The sequence below is a fragment of the Gorilla gorilla genome, chromosome 11, assembly GCF_029281585.2.
Source record: "Gorilla gorilla gorilla isolate KB3781 chromosome 11, NHGRI_mGorGor1-v2.1_pri, whole genome shotgun sequence".
Lineage (NCBI taxonomy): Eukaryota > Metazoa > Chordata > Mammalia > Primates > Hominidae > Gorilla > Gorilla gorilla.
The window spans coordinates 69,804,199-69,828,773 of NC_073235.2; the positions used below are offsets into that span (position 1 = coordinate 69,804,199).

At 37.3% G+C, this 24,575-nt stretch overlaps 1 protein-coding gene across 5 annotated transcripts in view; it reads left to right on the plus strand.

Annotated features, from left to right (window-relative positions):
* Positions 1 to 24,575, plus strand: part of B3GALT1 (beta-1,3-galactosyltransferase 1) — a 588,653-nt gene that overhangs the window by 37,861 nt on the left and 526,217 nt on the right. The window lies entirely within an intron of this gene.

Here is a 24,575-nt window from a genome sequence, read left to right on the forward strand (position 1 = left end):
CTTGAGGTTGAAGTTCCCCACTATTATTGTACTGCAGTCTGTCTCTTTCTTTAGATCTAGTAATATTTGCTTTATAAATCTGGGTGCTGCAATTTTGGATGCATATATATTTAGAACTTGATTATTTCTTGTAGGGCTGGTCTAGTAGGGATTAATTTCCTTAGCTTTGGTTTTTATGGGAAAGACTTTATTTCTCCTTCATTTCCAAAGAATAATTTTGCTGGATATAGTATCCTTAACTGGCAGTTTTTTTTTTTTTTTTTCCTCTTTCAGCCTTTGAATCTATGTCCCATTCTCTCAATGGCCTGTAAGGTTTCTGTTGAGAAATCTGCTGTTAGTCTGATGGGGGTTACTTAATAGATGATACTTTTGTCTTTCTGATTTTAGAAGTCTGTTTTTGACTTTAGGCAGTTTGACCATAATGTGCATGGAGAAGTCATTTTTTGCCTTGTATCTGTTTGGACACATCTGTGCCTCCTGTATCTTATTGTCTAAATCTCTTGCTAGACTTGGGAAGTTTTCATCCATTATTTTGTTAAATAGGTTTTCTAACCCTTTCATTCCTTCTTCACTCTAGGACCCTGATAATTCATATATTTGGTTGCTTTATGGTGTCCCATATGTCACAAAGGCATTGCTCATTCTTTCAGATTCTTTTTTATTTATTTTTGTCTGAGTGGGTTATTTTAACAGACCTCTGTTCATGTTCTGAGATTCTTCTGCTAGATCTAGTCTATTGTTGAAGCTTTCAAATGTATCTTGTGGCCAGGCACAGTGACTCACACCTTTAATCTCAACACCTTGGGAGGCTGAGATGAGAGCCTTGCTTGAGCCCAAAAGTGTGATATCAGCCTGGGCAACATAGTGAGACCCTATCTCTACAAAAAATATTTTAAAAATTAGTTGGGCATTGTGGCACGTGCCTGTAGTCCCAGCAACTTGGGTGGCTGAGGTGGGAGGATCACCTGAGCCCATGAGGTTGAGGCCGCAGTGAGCCATGATCACACCACTGCACTCCAGTTTAAGCGACAGAGTGCAACCCAGCCTACCTGCACACTCCCCCCAAAATACAGATATGTTTTGTATTTCTTTCAATGAATTCTTCAGTGCCGGAGTTTGTTTGTATCTTTTTATGATATCAATCTCTTTGGTAAATTTCTCATTCATATTCTGAATTGTTATTCTGATTTCTTTGTATTGTTTTTGGAATTCTCTTATATCTCATTGAGCTCCTTTAGATCAATATTTTGAATTCTTTTTCTGGGATTTTTTGAATTTCTTAAATTGGGTTCTGTTGCTGGATAATTATTGTTGGTTTCCCAAGTCCCTGGGCAGTGGTCATGGCATGAGCAGTAGTGGTAGCAGTGTTGGGACAACCCTCTGGGACCCATGTGGTCCATGCTGGTGTTGGCAGTGTATGTGATGGGTTGTACAAGCTGGTCCCTGGACCTGCAGGTGACATACTAGAGTGGGTGCCAGCTGTAATAGTTGTGGCAGGTTGAGTGGGCCTGGCCTCAGACCCCAGTAGGCATGCTTAGGTGCTACCACTAGTGGGCTGGGCTGAGTGATCCCCAGGCTTCTGGATGGTATGCTGTAGTATTGGATTGGGGAGGAGGGCCAGAAACAGAGCCAGGCTGGGGCCCCCTGGTGGTACCTAAAGACACTGGCTGTGATTTGCAGGGATGGGGTGAGTCCCAGGCCACTGGTAGGGTGCTCAGTTGGAGGTAGCAGCAGCTGTGCTGCAACCCTGCTACTGAGGAAGGCAGAGTTGCTTTCCCTGGGAGCAGCCATAGGCGGGTGGCTTCCCCTCTGCCTTGCTCCACAGCATTCTGCAGTTGCGGTGGTTGTAGGCAGTGGAATTTGTCCTTGAGGCCTCTGAGCATGCGCAGCTGCGTGGGATTGCAGCCCTGGTTGCAGGGCAGGATGCAGTCTGGTGAGGTGGGGGCTATGTTCGCTAAATGGTGCCATGCTGCTTCTGCCCTAGACTTGGGGGCTTGTGAGACCCAGTGTGAACTCTCTCTCTGTAGAAGTGACTTTTCATGGTTTCCGGGATGTTCCCTATGTTAATGTCAGAGTACACAATAGTCAAGGGGACCTCCCATGGCTAGGGTTATGGAATCCACAGCAGGAATGTGGACTGCTGGGGGCTCTCACTTCCCCTTTTCCTGCAATAAGGAGTCTCTCCCAGCTCCTGGCCGATTCTGAGGCTTTTATTTTATTAGGATCCAAAACCAACAAGAACGATTTTTACCTAATAAATGTAACACACTTATTTGTTATGCAGAAATTACTGAAGCAATATATGAAAATGTAGAATCATGTAGTTACCTATTGCACTAATAGTGGCAGTTAAACAGTGTTAGGTTGCTAAATAAGACCTACAGTATCAGCAATGACAGTGCACACAAACATATATTTTATTGCAGGAAAATGATACAATATAGCAACAGCATTTAGTTAAGGATATGTGTCACATCCAAAGGCTGTTTCACAGCAAGAAGTCAGGAAAGGTAGGTGCATGCCCCAGTTGCCCTCTTTAGTAAAGATCATACAGGATGTATTTTCTCTCTCAGATCAGAAACTGCAGATGTGTGCACAAAACACTTCGGAACCAGGTATGCCCAAGTGGAGTCTTGGCCCAGATGACTCTGCTGGACATGTTGGCAGATTTTTGCCACATAGCCAGCCCCACTAACAGGCCCTCTAAGGATCTCATAGAGAACAAATGCAAATCATCAATCTTACTGTTATCAGTTAAGCAGTGCTGACAAGCTGGTACAAATCTTTCCAAACTCCTTGGACCCACGGTTATAAAGCAACACTATTAATCAGTACATTTCATGCCTTACCTGGGTGTCTGCACTGTGCAGATGTATTTTTTATTTTCATGAGACAGCTCAGGCAAATTCCAGGTCTGCTGGATTGCTGCATGTAGCTTTCACAAGCATACCTTTCCTAAAACAAGTTTCAGAAAACTTAATTATAGGTAATGATGGCAAATTGAACCATGTGCATTTACTTTCACTCTTCCATGAAATTCTGTTAAAATGGTAGTAAAAGGAAGCTTTTTCAAAGGCATAAACTCACAAGGACAAAAACAAAAGAGGAGACAACAGCAACCCAATTTTGGAAAACAAAATGTGGATGAACAAGCGATAACTAACCTAGCAGTACTGAAATACTTAAACCCTAAAGTAATTATGCAGAAAGCCAAGAAGCTACCTAGTTTACTTCATGGAGCCCAAAAGACAACAACTGGTGCCGACAGGTGCCTTTGGAAGTTAGTGTAAAGCAGGGCTAACACCAGGAGAATTGGTCAAAATTCTCTTTAAGAATTAGTTAAATCCCCAGATCTCTTACTGCCTCTGCTGATACTATTAAAGTACTGCACAGAGGCAGGAGTTGACAGTCTGAGAACCAGTGTTAGATTGATCGTTGAATCATGATTCTAAGGTGGCTTCCTCATGCTCACATAGCTAGTTAGTGACTGAGGCTTCATAAGCACTGGGTTCTGCATTTCTTTCTACCCACATTGAAACTACCTGATGACCTAGAATGACAGTGTCAGGGAACTGTATAGGTAACAGGACAAAGCATCTCAAGATGCTGGAACTGGACAATATCGTAAGAAATAATTGGCTTACAGAATGCATTAGATGACACTTAGAGAATTAGAAAGCAACGCATTTAGGTTATTGCAATACTTCAGGGAGGAAGTGAACTAGATTAGCCCAAATTATGGTGAAGTTACTGAGAATGGAAGCACAAGGACAGATTTAAAAAGGCTTAGAGAAAAAACAACCTGTCTTCTCAGAGTGTTTGGTGGCACTGAGAAACCTTCTTATTTAGGCTTAAGAAGCTTTTAAAATCTTGGCATTTTGAGAGCTTTGCACTTTTTGTGTCATTATTTTTTTACTTTCCAGATAATACCTTATAAACTTTTATTCAAGTTCTTTTTAAAAAATTACATCAATTAGAATTTCATTATGTCAGTTACTATATTATAATTGAATACAATTTAGAACATGATCCTATATATATATTGGATAATAAATATAACACACTGCAGTTCAACGCATAATTTAGTTAATTATAATAATTAGTGTACTAGTGACCCTCAAAAATGACTTTACTCTGCACAAAAGAACTTAATGATAGCGTGGACCATTTGACATCTGACTGCCTTTAAGATTAGTATGGGTGGAAAACTAACCATCTGATATCTCCTCCTAATCTTCTTCTAAGAGGAATAAGTTGGAAAGTAAAAGGACTCTATTCACTTTTAAATAGTCCCTGCAAGATGGTTTAACCATGCTTTATAATTCATTATGTTAAAGACAGTTGATGAAGCATGAAGCAGTCATATCTGAAGTTCGTTTTAAAGGAGGTCATGAACTGATTCATTCAAGTTTGTAATTCCCTGTGAAATCAGCTTTAAACTAAAGATGTTTTGGGCCATATAAATGTGGACTAACATTGAAGCATATTTTCTCCTGTTACTTCCTTATTGAAGGAAGAAGTTGAAATGAGCAATAAAAATAATAAAAAGTTTACAATACTTAAATAAAAGATGATTGTGTTTCTTCCTTAAAGAAAAGGAAAGCATGCCATTTGTTATGAGGAATTTATAAATGTATAAGAACTAGGCAAGATATGGTGAATAAGGGGAACACAGAGATGTTTTAACAACAGAGAGTATTTTACTATAACCAAAAGTTTATTTATATAAACTAATTCTGGACTCCTCTCAAGAATTATGTTATAGACATGAGGTTGCTTTTCTTCTATTGTGGCAAAATAATTTTCTCAGGACTGTTCTCTCAAGTTCCAAGTGATTGTGTTTTGTAATTTTATTTTTTTAGTATTTGTCCAGAGTTGGTTTGTGTTCTTGCTTTATTCGATTTTCTATTGAAGCTGTACTACTATTACTTACTCTCTTGCTAAGGCATTCATGCTTTTTATTTCCTCTTTTATATTTTAACTTTAGGTGTAATTTGTAGCTTGACTTATATGAATGGTTCTCTAGGTCAAACTCCATTTTCTCTAAGTAGCACAAAATATTCCTCTTTCTGTCTTAGTTCTTGATCTGTTTTTTCCAAAACTTTCTCAAAAGAAAAAAAACGGTGGGCGGGGAGGGGGGAGCGGAATAAAAAACAGTAGTACAGCTGAATTTATTCTAAAAAGTAGATTGGCTTACCTTTCTAATGATCTTTCAATTTTGTCTGACTATGAAGCTAGGTTACAGTTCATCCACAAGGACTCAAATATAAAAGTACGGAGTCCTTCTTAGGCCATATTTAGTTTGCTTTAACGGAGGTGATTCCATAAAGTAAAAGCAAGTTTATTAAGGAAGTAAAGGAATAAATAATGGCTACTCCATAGGCAGAGCAGCAGCATGGTCCACTCAGCTGCTTAAACTTATTGTTACTTCTGATTATATGCTAAACAAGGGGTGGATTATTCATGAGTTTCCGGGGAAGGGGGTGGGCAATTCCCAGAACTGAGGTTTCCTCCCCTTTTTAGACCATATAGGGTAACTTCCTGACATTGCCTTGGCATTTGTAAACTGTCATGGTGCTGGTAGGAGTGTCTCTTAGCATGCTAATGCATTATAATTAGTGTATAATGAGCAGTGAGACAACCAGAGGTCACTTTCGTTGCCTTGGGTTTTAGTGGGTTTGGCTGGCTTCTTTACTGCAACCTGTTTTATCAGCAAGGTCTTTATGACCTGTATCTTGTGCAGACCTCCAATCTCATCCTATGACTTAGAATGACTAACTTCCTAGGAAGGCAGCCAAGTAGGTCTCAGCCTCATTTTACCCAGCCCCTATTCAAGATAGAATTCCTCTGGTTCAGATGCCTCTGACAGTATCAGATACTGATTCATTTGATTGCTGGGGAGCAAAAATGGGAGAATAAGAAAGTTTTGATTTAAAAAAACGATATTTTGCATGCATTATTGCTTTTTCTTGCTTTATCTCGATTATGGTTGTCAGATAGTGGACTACTGATTACTAATATCTTGGTGGTGGGGATTCCGGAGGGAACCTTAGTGGAGTTCACTCTACTTCCACAAATTTACAGCTGTAATGACCCTTGGGTTGAAGTAGTTTTCTACATATCAACCTGAATCCTACTGTTTTATGTAATCCAAGATGATGTGGAATCCTTAGTAACCACATACATTATCCCCACCCTTTCATTGGGTGGACATTGGTGTGGGCATTGGTGTTCATGCTTGGCAAGTCTTTTATGGTTTACCCAGGAAGACAATTTACTGTCCAGAAGGCACTTACTGTAATGGCCATCAACAAAGATGGTAATTAGTTGTCATTCAAATTCATCTCTGAACGACCTTGCTGCTGCAGCACTCTGAGCAGAGTGTTAGGTCAAGGGCATTCTTACATAAAAGCAGGTTAGATTAGTCTGGCAAGACAGGCTGAGTATTACTCACTATTGATTACTGATTATTTTTTCTAGTCCTTTTCTTCAGGTATAGAAATCAAGTTAGGTGTCTTCATTTCCTGACTCTGCTTTATCTACTTTTAAAATATAGACACTTATTAGTAATTGTTTCCCATTTTGTTGTTTCTTAGCTATTTATCAGTCTACACAAAGTCTATAAACTGGAAGATGCAGTAGATGTAGTATTTTATTTATTTATAAATTTATTTATGTATGGTATATATTGATTTTTTCTTAAATTCGTAGTTGGCCTATAATAACTTTTACAGTTCTAAACATTTCCCTCAAGGGCCCATATCCTGAAATGTGTCATGAATTTAACCCAATAGGCCCAGCCAATTGTAATTTCAGTTCGTAGCCACAGTTGAGATCGAGTTTTACCTGGAAATCTCTACCTCAAACAGTTGGGTTATGGTGCGAACAACAGAACTTCTGCAGTTCCCATTCAGCTGTCCGAGGATTACATGCCCTCCTTACCTACCCTGCCCCTCTTCCATGGAGGGGATCAGGGTGTGGACAAGCCAGGGCTGGTTAGAGCAAGATCAGAATGTTGGACAATACCAGTATTACTTGAGGGCTGGTTCAAAACTGCAGTGGGATGTGAAGTTGTTCTTTAATTTTAACTGAAAAATAAGCTTCACTCCAGCAGAGCCAAAGGATATATTTTTTTTGTGGCTTCCTATAATGCAGGTACTTACTAGGGGATATAAGGTAATATTCTGTGAGGATTTCAGTATATAAAATTATTTCTGGAGAGAGAATATCCGTCTATCTTCCTTTGCCACTCTCTCCAAACACGTGCTCACACACACACACTCTCACACCATACACACACATGCACACGCACACACACCCACACACACCACAATAAAACTTTTCCCCAAATACTTTGGCTTTCTGAGGAAATATCTGACCAGCTGAGTTTCCTGTATAATTTATTTTTTAGCAACAACTTTAGCATTTGGGAGGTATAATTAAATCTTTCAGACTGCTGAAATAGATTTGTGTATTCATTTGCTAACTGTCATGCTAACAGTTAAAAAAGAAAACACAACAAAGAATGCACCTTTAGTTTCAAGTGTCTTTTCCTTGAGCAGTTTCTTTTTTCTAGAGACAGTGTTGTTAGTTGTGTAGTTGCTGCACAGGATATCTGCATTTAAATTCTGAGCTTTAGGTACTTACAGCCATGTAAAACTAATATCCCTTTGTATCCAGTGGCTTTTTAGCACTTACTGTGTAAAAGGCACTGAAAAGTAGATTGCTTAAAGAAGCAATCATTTGTATGCATTTGTTTCCCCCAGTTATTAATTATAAAGAATAATCAATATTATTACTCATATTGGAACCAATTCTCTGGATTCCGAGAAACCAGTTAGAGGAGCTTTCTGGAGTATATATTGCCTTTCCTTCACTGCCACATGGGAACAGCTCTGAAACCCAAGTGGTGAATGGGTCTAGAAATTCCATTACATTCTTCTGTGTGACTGAAAGAAACACTGAATATTATAGATTGAAAAGGTGATAAGATTGCATATTTCCAAGATATTTTTTAAGGAAGTGTCCTAATTTCTCGTTTTAGGAAAATTTAATAAGGTCGAAATGGTCACACGCAACAGACAATATCTGTTATTTTCTTAGATTATATGTAAAAGTGTACAGCAGTCATCAAAAGTGTTAAGCTGGAGTAAACAGACTTTTAGTCATCTTAGTTTTTGGTCTTGCATACAAAGCTTGGCAGATATTAGATACATGATCAAAGTTTGTGGTGCGAATGTATCAACATACAAAATTAATCACGGTAGAATGTAGCCTTACCTATCTAGATCACTAACATAATACTAAAAGTATATACAAAGCAGTAAAATGTCAAGAATATTCCATAATTTTGAAGACAAACAGATACATGGTCAGAGAACAAATAGATGACTGGAATTAAATAGACATTCAGAAAAGAAACACATGAATACCCGAAAACTTAGTAGATGATATAAATGGCATTACAAATCAGTGAGAGTGCTGAGACCCAGTGCTACTCATATGAAAAAAAGAAAATTGGATACCTTTTTAAGATAATAACTATAGTTGGATTAAAACCCAAAATGTATAAAGCAAGCATTTATGACTCCTAGAAGAAAATTGAGAGAAGGGAATTCTTTCTTAAACAAGGCAAATATATGTAAGCCATAATGGAAAAAAGTGATTAAAAATGAATACTTTGAAGTTTTAAATGTCTGCACATTTAGAGACCCAATAAACAAAGTATAAAAGAAAAACCATGAAGAGGAAAGAGGTTTTGCAATACATTTAATCAAGAAGTCATTGATATTTAGCATATATAAAAATCCTCCAATAAATAAATATTTAAATTTAAAAAATGAAATGAGATGTCAGTATAATTAGATTGGCAAAATTACAGAGGCTGATTAATCTTAGTATTTGTGAGGCTGTAGAGGAGCAGAACTCCCTTAAAATGTGGATGACATTTAAATTAGCATTATTATCTCGGAGAACAGTTTTCTCAAATTAAAGATATGCATATACTTTGCCCTAGCAATTCTCCTTTTAGGTGTGTACTCCAAAGTAATTCTTAGACATGTGAAAGAAGAAACTCACATAAGGATGTTCATAGTAACATTGACTGAAATGGCAAAGAACGGAAAGCATGCAAATGCTCAGTGAAAGTATATAACAAAAATTGCATATATCAACACAATTTAAATTTCAAAATAAGAATGTTGAATTTTTGAAAAGCAAGTTGCGCAGGTAATACAAATGTATGACACAACTTATATAAAGTTTAAACATAATACAAAAAGAGCAAATAGTAAATTATGAATTTGAATGCATATGTGTGGAGATTGTGGGGGTGAGTGTGGATGTGGGGGGATGTAGGGAAATAATGTAAAGCTGTGTATAAGAAAAATAAATACTAAACCCAACATAATGAATAATTTGGAGTGAGAGACTTATGTACAAGGACCTTCAATTTTACTTGAAGTAGTTTATTTATTAAGTTGGGGAACTGGTTGATTTATAAACATTTACTTTTTAAGGTGGGTGGATGGTACATTGGTGTTTAACACGTTCATCTCTATACTTTATGTATTTTGCTAGTCTAACATAAGCAAATGAGTGTTTCAGTTAGGTAACCGAAATTGAAAACAATATAAGCTTCCCGTTTCGAAGAAGGAAAGAATAGTTCACAGTAGGGTAAGCCTTAACTAAAAACAAATAGAAAAATTAATTAATTACAAAAATAGCAAGCAGAACTTTTCAGAAGTGAGCTGAGAATCTGCAGTGGTCCCTTAGGGGCAGTTACTCAATCTCCACACAGGTTACAAGTTGCAAGTATGGACTAGGCCCAGATAGAAGGTCACTGTTAGGAACAAGAAACAAGCAGAGCTTTTTATAACCCTATTGGGCTGGAGAAACAAAAATGGAACTTGAGGGTTTTCAAATGCATGTACATTTTTCAACTCTGACATTTCATGGATTCTAAAGCTGCACAAGATTTGAACAAAAACTTTGTGAAAACAGAGTGCATTTCTTGCATGTATGCACTGTTCAATAAATAAATACCTGCCAAGGGTTGGAGCAAGGGAAGGTACATGAGATCAATAAATGAGAGTTGAAAGTGCTTGTAGGAGTACCGGTTTGACCTTGATCATCTCCTCAACCTCTTTTTCCCTAGGTTCACTTAAAAATCTGAACGTATTTAGAGGGTGATAAACCAGGCTTGCACCTTGAGGGAAGACCATTGCTGTGGTACAGGGAGAAAAAAAACCAAAAAACAAAAAACAGAGCTTTTGGCAATGGAACAAGTGTTGGTGTGACAAAATCTGAAACTTGAGGGACCTCTAAAGAACATGCAGTCTACCCCTGAAGACATTAGTCAAAATCTGAAGCTACTCAAAGCAGGAATTGAAGAGGTAGTTCAAAAAGGACCAAAAAAATAGTTAAATTTTTGCAGTCCTTTATTGCTGAGGAGACAAATATTTACAACGATTTCCAAGGAAAATCATGAAGGGCCACTCTCTCCAGGAAAAAGGCAAAGGAGAGATAGACTTAGTCTTCCAAAAATGGTCATGTCACCTTGACGTAACTCTTTTCATGGCTCCTTTAAGATTATTGGAGTAAGTTCCCACCACGCCATTTTATCTGGCTAGCAGAAGGAAGAGCAAAGATCTTCTCTAGACAAAGTGATCATCATCTGGAGCCTCTACCATTTCATATTTTAAATTCACAATGTCTTCATTCAACAAAAATTAGCAGACATGGAGAAAGAAAAGATAGAAGCATGAAATTGATAATGTAAAGACACAGGCACTCAGTGAGTCAGTTTTTGGTATTGGCGAGAATTCATTTGAAAATAGCTATAATATTATGTTCAAGATTACAAAGGAAATAGGGGAAAAAGATGAAAAGATGGAAAACTGCAACTCAAAACAACAAAATAAATAAAACAATAAAATCAAATGGAAATTCTGCAACTGGAATCTGACATTAAGAACTCAGTGGATGGATTTAACAAAGAGCAACAGAAAATAGGATCATAGAACTTGAAATAGGATATTAGAAGATATCCAAACTGAGTCACAGATTAAAATTAACACAGATAAACAGAAAAGATGATTTAGACTATGGAAACAAAAGTCCTCAAAACAATTCAACATGGGAAAAACACATGATCTTTTTGGTTGAGTACTTTATTCCAGGGCTTCAGTGAGATGTGAGGGTATTATGATCAGATGAACTCTTTGGAGTTTGATGCACTTCAAATATTTGCTTGCCATTTATTTAGAAGAGAGTCTGATAGCAGAAAAAGGTAAAAATAAAGATTACTGGCTGCGTGTGGTGGCTCATACCTGTAATCCCAGCACTTTGGGAGGCCAAGGTGGGCAGAACACTTCAGGTCAGGAGTTTGAGATCAGCCTGGCCAGTGTGGCGAAACACTGTCTCTACAAAAAATGCAAAAATTAGCCAGGTATAGTGGCTAGCGCCTGTAGTCCTAGCTACTTGGGAGGCTGAGGCAGGAGAATCACTTGAACCCAGGAGGAGGAGGTTGCAGTGAGCTGAGATCACACCACTGCACTCCAGCCTAGGCAGCAGAGTGAGACTGCATCTCAAAAAAAAAAAAAGATTACTGCTCAGCCTTTTCTCTTACAAATGAACAATTCAGCTTTGGCTCCAAATGTGCCCTCTTCACTTGACCATATAAATGTCCTTCATCAGACTCATTTTTCTTAGAAAGATATTTCCTGTTGTTACTTGGTATGACTTTTGTAATCTTATTTATCCAATGAGCTTATCAAAATATTCATTCAAATTACTTGGAGTATTCTTTCTGAGAAGCATTCTGATAATTACCAATTTCTTCACCTTATTACATTCTTAGTGAATTTGGAAATTTTAAATAAATTGATGGACATTACTTACTTGCCTGGCCGGACCATCCTTCTTAGCCCAGTTTATTTTGAACTCAGTGTTGTTACATGGTCAAGCCGCATAAAAATTATATTGAGACTCAGCAGAGAAATAACTAAAATAATCACAGTTATAAAGTCTTTGAAAGCATCCAAAAGAAATTGCTCTAAGCAATGGAAAATTGTAAGTTTTTTAAAATCTAAGGCTCCATGGGGAAATAGAGTGAATAACATGAAGAAAATGTTAAACTGAAAAAAAAGACACATCTTGAAAATGTTGAAGAAAAGTCAAAAGATCTTGGAATCAATACTTCCCAACATGAAGTGGAGTTTATCAAAAAGCAACTCAGACTGGATGCAGTGGCTCACGCCTGTAATCCTAGCACTTTGGGATGCAGAGGTGGGCGGATCATTTGAAGTCAGGAGTTCAAACCAGCCTGACCAACATGGTGAAACCCCGTCTCTACTAAAAATACAAAAAAATTAGCCTGGTGTGGTGGCACACGTCTGTAGTCTCAAATACTCAGGAGGCTGAGGCAGGAGAATCGCTTGAATTCGGGAGGCAGAGGTTGCAGTGAACTGAGACTGTGCCACTGCACTCCAGCCTGGGTGACAGAGAGAGACTTCATCTCAAAAAAAAAAAAAGAAAAAAAAACCAAAACCAATTTGTACAATACTGCTGGAAATGAGTGCATGCCACATTCTCTGGATATTTAGTTCCCATTTCCCCTCCCCATCCTTGTTCCTCTGTAATTCCTTTTCTGCATTTTTTTGTCTCTTTAACTACAATTCCGATTTCCATGTACATGGCCTGGTATGTATTCTAAACATACAGGCTTTGACTGGTCATGGGGACACCTTTTTCTGTGGCCATTATCACAGTGTGTTACATCTGTGTTTACTGATATCTTTTATTCTCAAAAATTATGCTTCTTGGCTCTTAAGTATTTGCTGAAAGGAAAAAAGCGTAACAAATGCAAGTGAGCTCTTACAGTGGCCCAAACACATATCACCTGAAGGGGGCATTCAGGATTTATTCATTGTTCTTTCTTGAAAGAAGGTCCTTGTCCTGCCCACTGAATTGAGTGTCTGTGAACATTATAAAATTTGAAAATCCTGTAGTAGTCAGAAGTAGCTTCGTATTTTTGTTTAGTTCTTCCATTATAATGGATGAATCTTAACACTTTAAGTGGGAAGCAGGTTGAGTGAAAAATGGAAATAGTAACCAGGGAAAGAGGAAAAGAGGAAACTTGCTTTATGACATTAGATAAGTTGGGGTCTGTTATAGCCATTTATTCCAAACATGCAAAGAGTTATTTCTTCTGTTGACACTCAAATTTTAGGAAGATGTTTATTATAAAGCAGTAAGGTGATATAATCAATGTTAAATAAAAGCAATTTATCACTATAAATATGTTTTTCTGAGTTTGACAAATTGTAACACTAAGGGAATGTCTTTAGTTACAAACATCAGAAAATCAGTTACAGGTGGTTTAAACAAACATGGACTCATTTTAAGCAACGACACTGACATGATGGCTAAGCAATGTCAGAAGGAACCAGGCTTTTTCTAGCTCCTGATTAGCCATTATTATGATTATGGGGAAAGAAAAACCTCTTTTTTCCTGCTTAGCATGATACTCTGCTCTTAACCTGTGTAGGCTGATATCTTCAAAGAAAGCATGCCCATTGTCCTCCCTCATATTCCTCCCCCTAGAACCCCAACTTTAATTTCTTTATGTTTTTATTAGTAAATATAGGAGGAAGAAAAAAGATATAGATTATAAGCTTGTGATTACCATTGGAGTTTTTATTGTTATGCTTGCATGATGACCTCTGTATCTTCAGGTTTTGGTTCTCTTTTTCAGGCTGTATTAGAAGGGGAAAGATGGAAGAAGCTAAAAGGCAAAAGATAGGAAAAGATCTGCTTGTAAAAATGCTTGCTCAAGTCCTTTGCCCACATACACTCTGATTTGTACTCACATAGCATTGGCTAGAGCTGGATCACGTTTTAAAACCTTGCCTCCGGAGAAAGTAAAGGGAGAAGGGAGTATTGGGTGGCTATGGGGTGACTATTGTCTACCACACTTATTTCCATCTCTTTTTCTAGACAATTACAAAAAATACTCATAAAATTATAATGGATGAGTATGATTAATAAGTAAATACAATATCAATGTAACAAGTAGACAGTGTGATCCATGGCCATAACTGAAATAAAACAAATAAGGATTTAACTTGTGAAACGGAGATGAGCAATTGAACCAGTTTGTTCCCATATCTTCAGAACAAACTTTTATCTACTCGCCCCGAAAACAAACTCACCTTCACTTCCAAAAGTGAAGGGAAGGGACAAGAAAGGAAGCAAAATTGAGGACATATTTTTTATCATTTAAATTCATTTAACATTCTATTGTGCTGATTTTTTATTTTGATCATGAGCTCATAATCAGCATTTTTCTTCTCCCTTCTCATGGTAATCAAACACTCTGGAATTAAACTTGACGCTTTGGGTAGATGAATGCAATGACAATTTGTGTAACTCTTCTTGGGAATATTAATCTATATAGGTGCAGAGCAACATGCCAAGTAGAAAAAAAAGACAGATTGTGTTTTGTTCTCATGGATAATAAAATTTTTCAGATAGGCCCTGATATTAAGTGAAAGAAGACTTTTGTGTCAAGGTAAGTGCTTCATTCTTTATCTGTGTGAGCTCTGGTGTGGCAAGCGTGAGGAAAGCACTTTCAAGCTCTTCCTTAACCTTTCAAATAAACACAAAAGTTTACATCTCATCCCATTTGGCAAAAAATACAAATGAGGTTCAGAGAATGTTGGAAAATAATTCAAGACCACATTACTAGTGAATGTCATAGCCAGATTTATTCTCAAAATCTGCTTAATTTTCTTCCAGTCGTATGAATGTGGAGACTAAAGGTATTAAGCAAGATAAGGTTAGTGATTTCAACACTGGATTTACACAAACTATAAAAGTAGTTCTCATTTGGAGCTGTCAATTAAGGGATCTTGTTAAAAAATGAAGAAATAGAAAATCCTAATAAAATATTTTAATTTTTATTTAATCAACAAAATATTTATTGAACTCTTACTATTGCCCATTACTGCAGAGTGTTAAGTAAATGATGGCCACCAGTCTGGAGATCTCACTTGAATCAAGAATGATTGTCTCTGAGGAATGCATGAACTGTCCTTACAAGCATCTCTCAGAAGGATTTTTCTATAAGTTGGCCATTGATAGGAACTGAAGCTTAGCATTCTTATGATAGATTCAAACACTATAGGCTCATGAAGTGTAGGTGGCCTGGTTAATTTTCATCTGTGAGTCTTGACATCTGAGCCCGGACTATCACAGCATTTTTTTCTGATGGAGATTGCTACTGACCACCCTAAAAAAGATAACTGAAGTCTTTAAGCACAGGGAGTTGGCATGACAACTTTGGTAAGATCAGGACCCCTACTCAAGATAGGATTTTTGAAGTTTTGATTAATTTTGATAAATTTGACAAAATTATTTTTTAAAATCTATGTTGCTTAATCAGAGCAGTTGTGAACTCTGTTATCAGACCAGCCTAGAAGAGTCACAGAGTTTATGTATTTTGAAGGAAATATTCCAGTAGTATAAAGCCAGGCATGTTCATTATCCATAATGCATTTATTTATTCCACAAATATGTGCTCGCTGTTATGTCAGTAGGTGAAAATAAGACACAGTACTCTCATGAAGCTCTCAGTCAACTAGTAGAGACATGTGATCTGTTAAAATATAGTGTGCTGTGGTAGATGATTACTTAAGTGCTTTAGGACAACAGAGGAAGAGGCAATTATGCTGGGAGTCTTATAAATGGCTTCACTGAGTGGAGTCTTAAAAAACAATTCTTTGTGGGAGTTTTCTTGGTCTTCCCATATCATTATCTGAAAACAAAGTTAAATGGCTTTTGTCCATTTTCACTGAGGTAGACCTGATTCATGGTATTTTTTCCAGCTTACTTTAGCACAGAGGTGGAGTCCCAACTCTTGGTCATCTTATCTAGATACTTACTTGTTGGATTTTTTTTTCTTTCAAAAAGCATTCTATGAATGGTAACTTAAAATGATATAGTAGTTATATATTTTAAATAAATATATTTTACACTTTTTTCCTAGCAGTTTCAGTACAAAAATAACCATTTTGTGATTTGGAGGGGGAAAAAAGTAGGTCATATCAGTATATTCCATGAGAGGCAAAGGTGACTCCAATGCACCCATTGAGTATGCCCCACACCCACTCTAGGGTATAACACCCTCAGGCTCAGAAAACAAGTACTGGCTCTAAGATAAATGTTTTAATTTACTTATGTATTTGCGTTTGGCTATTGTATATCTATTTACAGTATATATCTACTCTGATTTACTTAAAATAATACAAAACCACAACATCAAGTTTTTCTCCCAGCCTTAAGTGTCACCTAATACCAACTTGCAGAGCCATCTTTAAACTGATCCCTTATGTCAATGTAATGCAAAATTCTAAAATCCTTGAATAATAGGAATTAATGCAAAGTTAAGGAGATTTTGGAATTAAGCAATTTATTTGTACAATGCCAAGGCTTGATGGAATAATGTTTTATTAACTACACAGGAAAGAAATACTAAAGTTATCATAAGTTGGATTCAGTATCTTGAGGGTCCATTTTCTTTGGGTGTGTAAAACTACCATCACATAAAAAGTATGAAGTCTGCATGATTAATTTCTGAGTTGTTTGTGTGTGTGTGTGTGGGGGGGTGCGTGTGTGTGTGTGTGCATGTGTGTGCATATACCTGTAATTTAGTGAGATCTAATTTTGGGTCCTCGTCTGAACGAATCATTCTGGTTATATGGAGGGGAAAAAACAATTTTCTACACACTGCTCAAAATTATTGATCCGCTATTTATCAGGCATTATGACTAAAGCTCTGATCCACCTTTCATTATGTTAGCCAAAAAATTGTAAAAGTTCATATAAATGTAGTTATTATTTTTGTCATTAAATACAAAATATATTGTGTTTTGATAGTGACATTTAATATCCCAGTGCAATCATTAAATCTCTCTGTAGTTATCACCAACTAAATATTAGGTAATCTTAAACCAAATGTAAATAACTAATAATTGTTCTAATCTTATGGATTCTAATAAAAGTATTCTGGGCACTTGAATGTTAAATTTATAAAAGAGCCTCATGGACCCAATGCAGAGTCATCCCAGGTAGGTTATTACCTCACTCTAATTAACTTCAGTTCTTAATTATTGGTCGAAAGGGGTATCTTTAAGAGACTTAGGAGCCACTTGCACTAGCTTAGAGCAAGTTGATGCTTAGAAAGAGTGAGCTTAACTTGATGAAACTGCATTAATCCTCTTTTATCTTAATTGACCATTAGGAATCTTTTAATGGAATTCAGTTCTATAATAATTGTCCTTTCCAAGGGGTCTTGCGAGAGATTCCAATATCTCTCTGATTATCAGATCATCTTTCCAACTGGTTTCTAGAAATTGTGTGAGGTTCTGCATCAGCAGGTTTCATTTGTATTATTTAAAATAAAGGAAAATTAAGTTATATGTGGACTGTATTACCCTTTAGGTTCTATGTGACTTGGGATTCACCAAAACTGCTTATACCTGAAAGTGGCTTGACATTTTTCACCATCAGTATCAGTGTCAGTATATAAAGTGTAGATAGGATGGAATCCAGTAGAATCTGCAATTCTATAATTCTTGCTTCAGTAACCATGCATTTGTTGCTTTTCCTTATGGAAATTTAAAAAATTATCATTTTCTTTCTTTGACCATGTAGAAAAAGGAAACAAAATAATTCACTTACTTTTTAACCTGGAAGAGTTGAACTGTTGTCTGAAAAACCCAAATGTATTAATATCTTCAGAAATCAGCATCAAGTTTACCTTTAGAAATATTAGTTTGGTGTTTAGGTTAGTAGAAAGAAGTGACACAAGTTTTATAGTTTGGCTGACCTGTGTTACCACCCCATGTCCAAAACTTATTTACTGTGTGACCTTGGGCATTTCTGAATCTTTGTTTCATCTTCTGTGAAATATTAGTCATTTCCAAATTATGGAACCATTGTGATGATCAAAGATAGTGTATATAAACCCAAATTATGCATAGCACCTGGCACATAACACTTATTCAGTAAAGGTTAACCCTTAAAATATTATTATTAAAACAGTAATATACTTTTTAAATATGAAAATTTCAGGAAGTTTAGTACAAGCTATTGACATACATGCTTCCATTTAACCAGTTGTATCCAGATGTCTTTTCAGTAATTTTTATATTGTTTCATCTATACTGTTGAAACATGAAGTTTCCTTCAGGCAGTGTTTTAACAGTAAATTTATTTTTTATATATTTTTTGAACATTACTACCTTTAATTGCATAGAATATTTTCATGCATAGATAAAACTTCGTAATATAAATTTTATTTATGAAAGTCAGGGCTTAAGATTTGCCAGAAAATTGAGGTAATTGATAAGAGTCTGAGATGCTTAACCATATTAAATGACCTAAATTCAAACTTCTTAGTCTGTTATTCAAGGCCTTCTATGAACTAGTTTCATCCTCTGCTCCAAACTTATGTTCTACTAATCTGCTTCTCCTTATGTGGGCTGAATTTCAGTTTCTGGCATCACAGATTTTTTTTTATTCATTCAGGATGTAAGGCATTTTCACCCCTCTCAATATGTTCACATATTCATTCTGAAAGTTACCTATTACAGAAAGCTCTCCCAGATTACCTCAGTTAAAAGTGCTTGCCCTTCCTCTGAACCCCCATTTTTGTCATCTTTATATAGAGGTTTTATAAGATCTATCTTTCACATGGTAATATAATCATAGCCCTCACGTCTTATCTTTTCTATTATATTATAGTAAAAGTTCCTTGGAAGTGGGATGTGGGCTTGATTAATCTTTTGTGTAATTGCAGTAGTGAGCAGAGGATTTTGCACCTAGGAGGCACACCGTATATATTTGTTAGAAACGGGTCATGTTTCATATTTTTCAGTTCAGGATAGTGTATTGAAATACGAAATAAGTGGTGAAATAGGTAACTGTATACAGTACTTGCCCCCTGCCATTCATGGTTTTATTTTTTGCAGTTTCAGTTACTCATGGGCAACCATGGTGTGAAAATATTAGGTGAAAAATTCCAGAAATAAACTGTTCCTAAGTTCTAACTTGCATTCTGTTCTGAGTAGCGTGGTGAAATTTCCCAGCTCCTCAATCCTTTTTGCCTGATACCTTAATCATCCTTTTGTCCAGCCTATCCACACTGTTGACACTTCCCACCCATGAACCGTCTGTTATCAAATCTGTTATTGCAGTATTTCAGTGCTTGTGTTTCAAGTAACCTTTATTTTACTTCATAATGGCCCCAACGTGCAAGAATAGTGATGCTGGCAATTCGGATATGCCAAAAGAGGCCGTAAAGTGCTTCCTTTATATGAAAAAGTGAAAGTTCTTGACTTTAAATAAGGAAGGAAAAAAATTGTATGCCAAGGTTGTTGGGGTCTGTGGTAAGAATAAGTTTTCCATCCGTGAAATTGTGTAGAAGGAAAAAGAAACTTATGCTAATTTTACTGTTGGACCTCAGACTGCAAAGTTACAGCCACAGTGCATGATAAGTATGTAGCTAAAATGGAAAAGACATTAAACTTGTCGGTGGAAGACATGAACAGAAATGTGTTCCGATTAATGGCAATCAGGTTCTCCATACTATACAGTTTCAGACATCCACTGGGGGTCTTGGAATGTATGCCCCACAAATAACGGGGGGATTGCTGCACTTAGTATTCCATAAAGACGTAGTGTGTATCTTCTCCCTATGGGAATTTTTAATGGCGCATACTTACATCAATAGCAATTTGTATTTAAATTTTTCTTTGTAAATAATGTTGAGGAATGTAACCCCAATCAATATATACAATAAACGGAATACAAAAATGGAACTCCAGTTATAAAATACGTTTTATAAAAGGTCTGATGTCAGTGCAAATAAAGTAAATGTATTTTCTTATTTGTAATAACCAATTGGGGACTAATAAGCATTTTCATGGAGATAACAAAGGATTTTTATTTGTAATCTTTAAAGCTTAAATAAAAGGTGATCGTTGAAAAAGATTTTAATTGCATGCCAAACTGCCCAGAATCATAATGCTAAGTAACTGCCATACTCATTTACAGTGGGCTTTTTGGTAAATTCTGTAAATCTCCTTGAAGTACAGTTTATTCATCATTTGAAGATGAAGATAATAGCACATAGCCTGCCTACCCTGTGTGTTACTGAGAGGATCAACTATGATTATATAAGGAAAGGAACGTTTAATTTCTGGATTTCTTATAAAATACAAATATTACAATTGATTATAATGCTTGTTTGTAGTCTTTTAAGAAAAATGGTTTATATATCCGAGCAAAGGGTTCATACACAGGCTGACGACACCTCCCCTGTGTTCCCAAGAAGATCCTTGTGCTCAGCGTGGATGTGTTAGAAAGCTCACAGATTGCATTGCATGCAGATAACTTAGAGCACATCTAGTACACCCCTGTTCCCTCTGCATCCAGCGTATGAAAACTTTTCTGGAAAATGCTTAGGTATGCATGCAACAGTGACCCTTGGTCATCTCCCAGGATTCTGTATTTCAGTCCCCGTGGGGCAAGGGTTGGTGTCGGTCTACTGCAACACAAAGTGGCATGAATGCAGCCACATGTTCCGCATGGATATAGCCACGTGGGACCTACACATTGCAAGGAGCTGCATCTTGTGCCTACACTCCTTTCTCCTATGTCAGTGCTCTACCACTTGAGCCTGGTATGCATGTTGACTGTTCTCAGCAACCTCAAATCATGCACTGATCTCTTCCCTGGGTATTGCTTATCTGCCTTTTAACCTTGGCTGCATGCGTATGTTATTCCATCCTGTGGCACTACCTGACCACCTGGTGAAACAATATCATTTTCGGCTGGGTGTGGTGGCTCACGCCTGTAATCCCAGCACTTTGCGAGGCCGAGGCAGGTGGATCATTTGAGGTCAGGGGTTCGGGAGCAGCCTGGCCAACATGGTGAAACCCTGTCTCTACTAAAAATATAAAACTTAGCTGGGCATGGTGGCGGGTGCCTGTAATCCCAGCTACTCAGGAGGCTGAGGCAGGAGAATCGCTTGAACCTGGAAAGCGGAGGTTGCAGTGAGCTGAGATTGCATCACTGCACTCCAGCCTGGGCAATAGAGTGAGACTCCGTCTCAAAAAAAAAAAAAAAAAAAAAACCACACACAAAAACAAAAAAATGTCATTTTAAGTTTTGTCATACTGGAGGTGTTTTTGTACAATCTTTCTTACAAGTTCTCCATGATATTGCAGATGGTATTCCTGTAGTTTTTTTCTAAACAAAAATGAAATAAAGTATACCTCCTGACAATAAAAATAAGCCTTGGCAATTTTGCATTAATTACTCTTCATGGCATCAAAAATAAGAGAGCATTTTGCCTCAGAAAGCTGACATAGCTTTGTGAGAAAAGATTTGGTGTAGCAAAGCAACTAAAGTACACAAGTGTGTGTAGAGGAGTGGTCAGGATGGAAGATTTCTTTGATGTTCAGTGATGTTTATATTTCTGAATTTTTCATGTGTAATGAACAACATACTAGTAAAAGAAAATAAGATGGAATTTAAAGGGACTGAAACATTTGGAAAATATGAAATGATTCAGTTTTCTTTCTCTCTTACTTTTCGTGCCTCCCTCCATTATTTGAAACTGTTCTCATCTAAGTTTACCAACAAGGATACAAAGACACACATGACCACTACTGTCTTTGCTTTTCACTCTTGACACAGGTAATAAACTAATGTGGTTGTGAATTAATAGTGACTACAGGTGAACAACAGAATCTTCCAATACTGTGAAAGGAGAAGGCTGTTTTTGATTTTTTTTTTTTTTTTTTTTTTTTTGAGTCAGAGTCTTGCTCTGTCACCAGGCTGGAGTGCAGTGGCACGATCTTGGCTCACTGCAACCTCTGCCTCCCGGGTTCAAATGATTCCCCTGCCCCAGCCTCCTGAGTAGCTGGGATTACAGGAGTGCACCACCATGCTCGGCTAATTTTTTTTTTTTTTTTTTTTTTTCGTAGAGAAGGGGTTTCCCCATGTTGGCCAGGATGGTCTTGATCTCCTGAACTCGTGATCTGCCCACCTCGACCTCCCAAAGTGCTGGAAATACAGGCGTGAGCCACCGTGCCTGGCCTGTTTTTTTTTTTTTTTTAAGTCCTTTGCTATTTGCTTCTCTGCATAATCAATTTATTAAGAGATACGTGAGCAGTTTGTTTCTACATTTGACATAGACCTGTCTATAGAGTTTGTGTAAGTATATTGGGAGCATGTGAAATAATTAAGATATCTAGAAACTGTAGCCGGAGGCAGTGGCTCACGCCTGTAATCCCAGCACTCTGGAAGGCCGAGGTGGGCGGATCACAAGGTCAGATCGAGACCAACCTGGCTAACATGGTGAAACCCCGTCTCTATTAAAAAAAAAAAAAAAAATAGCTGGGCCTGGTGGCGGGTGCCTGTAGTTCCAGCTACTCAGGAGGCTGAGGCAGGAGAATGGTGTGAACCTGGGAGGCGGAGACTGCAGTGAGCCAAGACCACGCCACTGCACTCTAGCCTGGGAGACAGAGCGAGACTCCATCTCAAAAAGAAAAAAAAACAAACAAACTGTACCAAGAACTGGAAGGACTGTTACAATAAAAAACACCAGTAGTCACACTCAGTAACCTGAAAGAGTGCCCCAAAGAATGGTGAAATTGATAGATTACCCAGTATCTCAAAGGAGAGCACACTGAAAGAAGACATGTCTCATCTTCTGGGAGACTGAATCTTAGGATAATGATAATGAGACATAACACTGTACATAATAAACCCAGTGTGATTTGAGGTGCCAAGAGATTATTGATAATATATGTTTAAAACAGAAGCCCTGTGGGGAAAAGTTAAGAGTGAGAAAGTAGAAGGGAGAGAGACCTATCTCTGTATTGTAAGTATGTCGTATATTGATTGGTTTATTCAGTCTTGACCAAGCTATAACAATCAATGAGTGTTCTACAGAGTTGCACGGAGATGGTAGTAAGGTAAAAATAGTTCCTCCTCTTTTATTTCCTGTCTCAACTGGAAAAGAAAACTGAATATATACAGGATAATTGGGACACAGTTATTTCCTGAAATTGTATTTGGAGCTGGTGATTTGAGGTCTTGAGGTGGTGTATTTTAGGTACAAAATTAACAGCCAGGGTTCCAAGAGGAGAGTCAATAATTTTTTCAAGAGTGTCCACTAAGATTCAAACCCTTCTGCAAGTTGGATGACTTGAGCTTTTTCTAATATTGCCAGAAGTTGAACCTTAGTGGTATTTTTTTTTCAGTAATCACTTTTTTTTTCAGATGGCCAAATGGCTGTTTCGTGACATTCAGCTATTTTTATATAAGCATTCTCAATGTTGCTGGGTAGGATATTCTCTAAAGTCTTGGGGTGTCTTATTTATTCAATGTATATACACAACTCAGCTAACAGAGCAAGTACAAGTATCATCAGGGATAATACTTTTTATTATGTAGTTTGTATCATTGCAGAATCCTAGTATGTTAGACAAATAACAGTATAAAATTTATATTATAAAATCATATTGAAATATGTCAGTTTAGGAGACTCTTGAATGATTTTTCAATTTCCTGTACCTGGCTGAGTCACTTGGAATACCAAATACTTGCCTAATAGGTGCTGTGTTTGTTGGTTATCTGATACCTCCTAGAGTTTTGGGAAAGGAATTTAATGTTGCTGTTCTGAATGGTGAAATACAAATCCTCCTTTTTTTTCTTGTGGTAATAAAGGATGATATAAATTTGGTTTATTTATGATCATTGTGAAATCTTACGGAGCTAAATTCATAAATGTACAACGTATGGATACTAGTAGCATTTTCTAGTCCTTTTCTTGTTCTGTAAAGATGCTACCATTTTGGCACACTGACTCACCTGCGGGATGCAGTAAGTCATAAGGAAGCTTCTACCACTTATGTGTCAGCTCCTTTGTCTGATAAGCACATTTTAGAACAATATCCTGCCCAGGTTGCCAAGTTGTATAATAGCTTTCAGTTTTATATACTTCTTTTCCTGACTTATCATCAGACAATAGTGCCATGATCTCTCTAAAATAGCCAAAGTCTCTCTTTCAAGTTATTACTAACTTTTCGTATTTCCTTCCCTGTCACGGTGATACAGCCACAAGACTAGTAGACTAGTTGTTTCTTTCCTTGGTAAATCTTTTTCTTTTTTTTTTTTTTTTGAGATGGAGTCTCACTCTGTTGCCAGGCTGGAGTGCAGTGGTGTGATCTCGGCTCACTGCAACCTCTGCCTCCCGGGTTCAAGCGATTCTCCTGCCTCACCCTCCTGAGTAGCTAGGACTACAGGCATGTGCCACCACACCCAGCTAATTTTTGTACTTTTAGTAGAGATGGGGTTTCACCATGTTGGCCAGGATGGTCTCGATCTCTTGACCTCGTGATCCACCCGCCTCGGCCTCCCAAAGTGCTGGGATTACAGGCGTGAGCCACTGTGCCCGGCCAAATCTATTATGTCTGTTTTCTTCTTTCCACTTCCTTTGC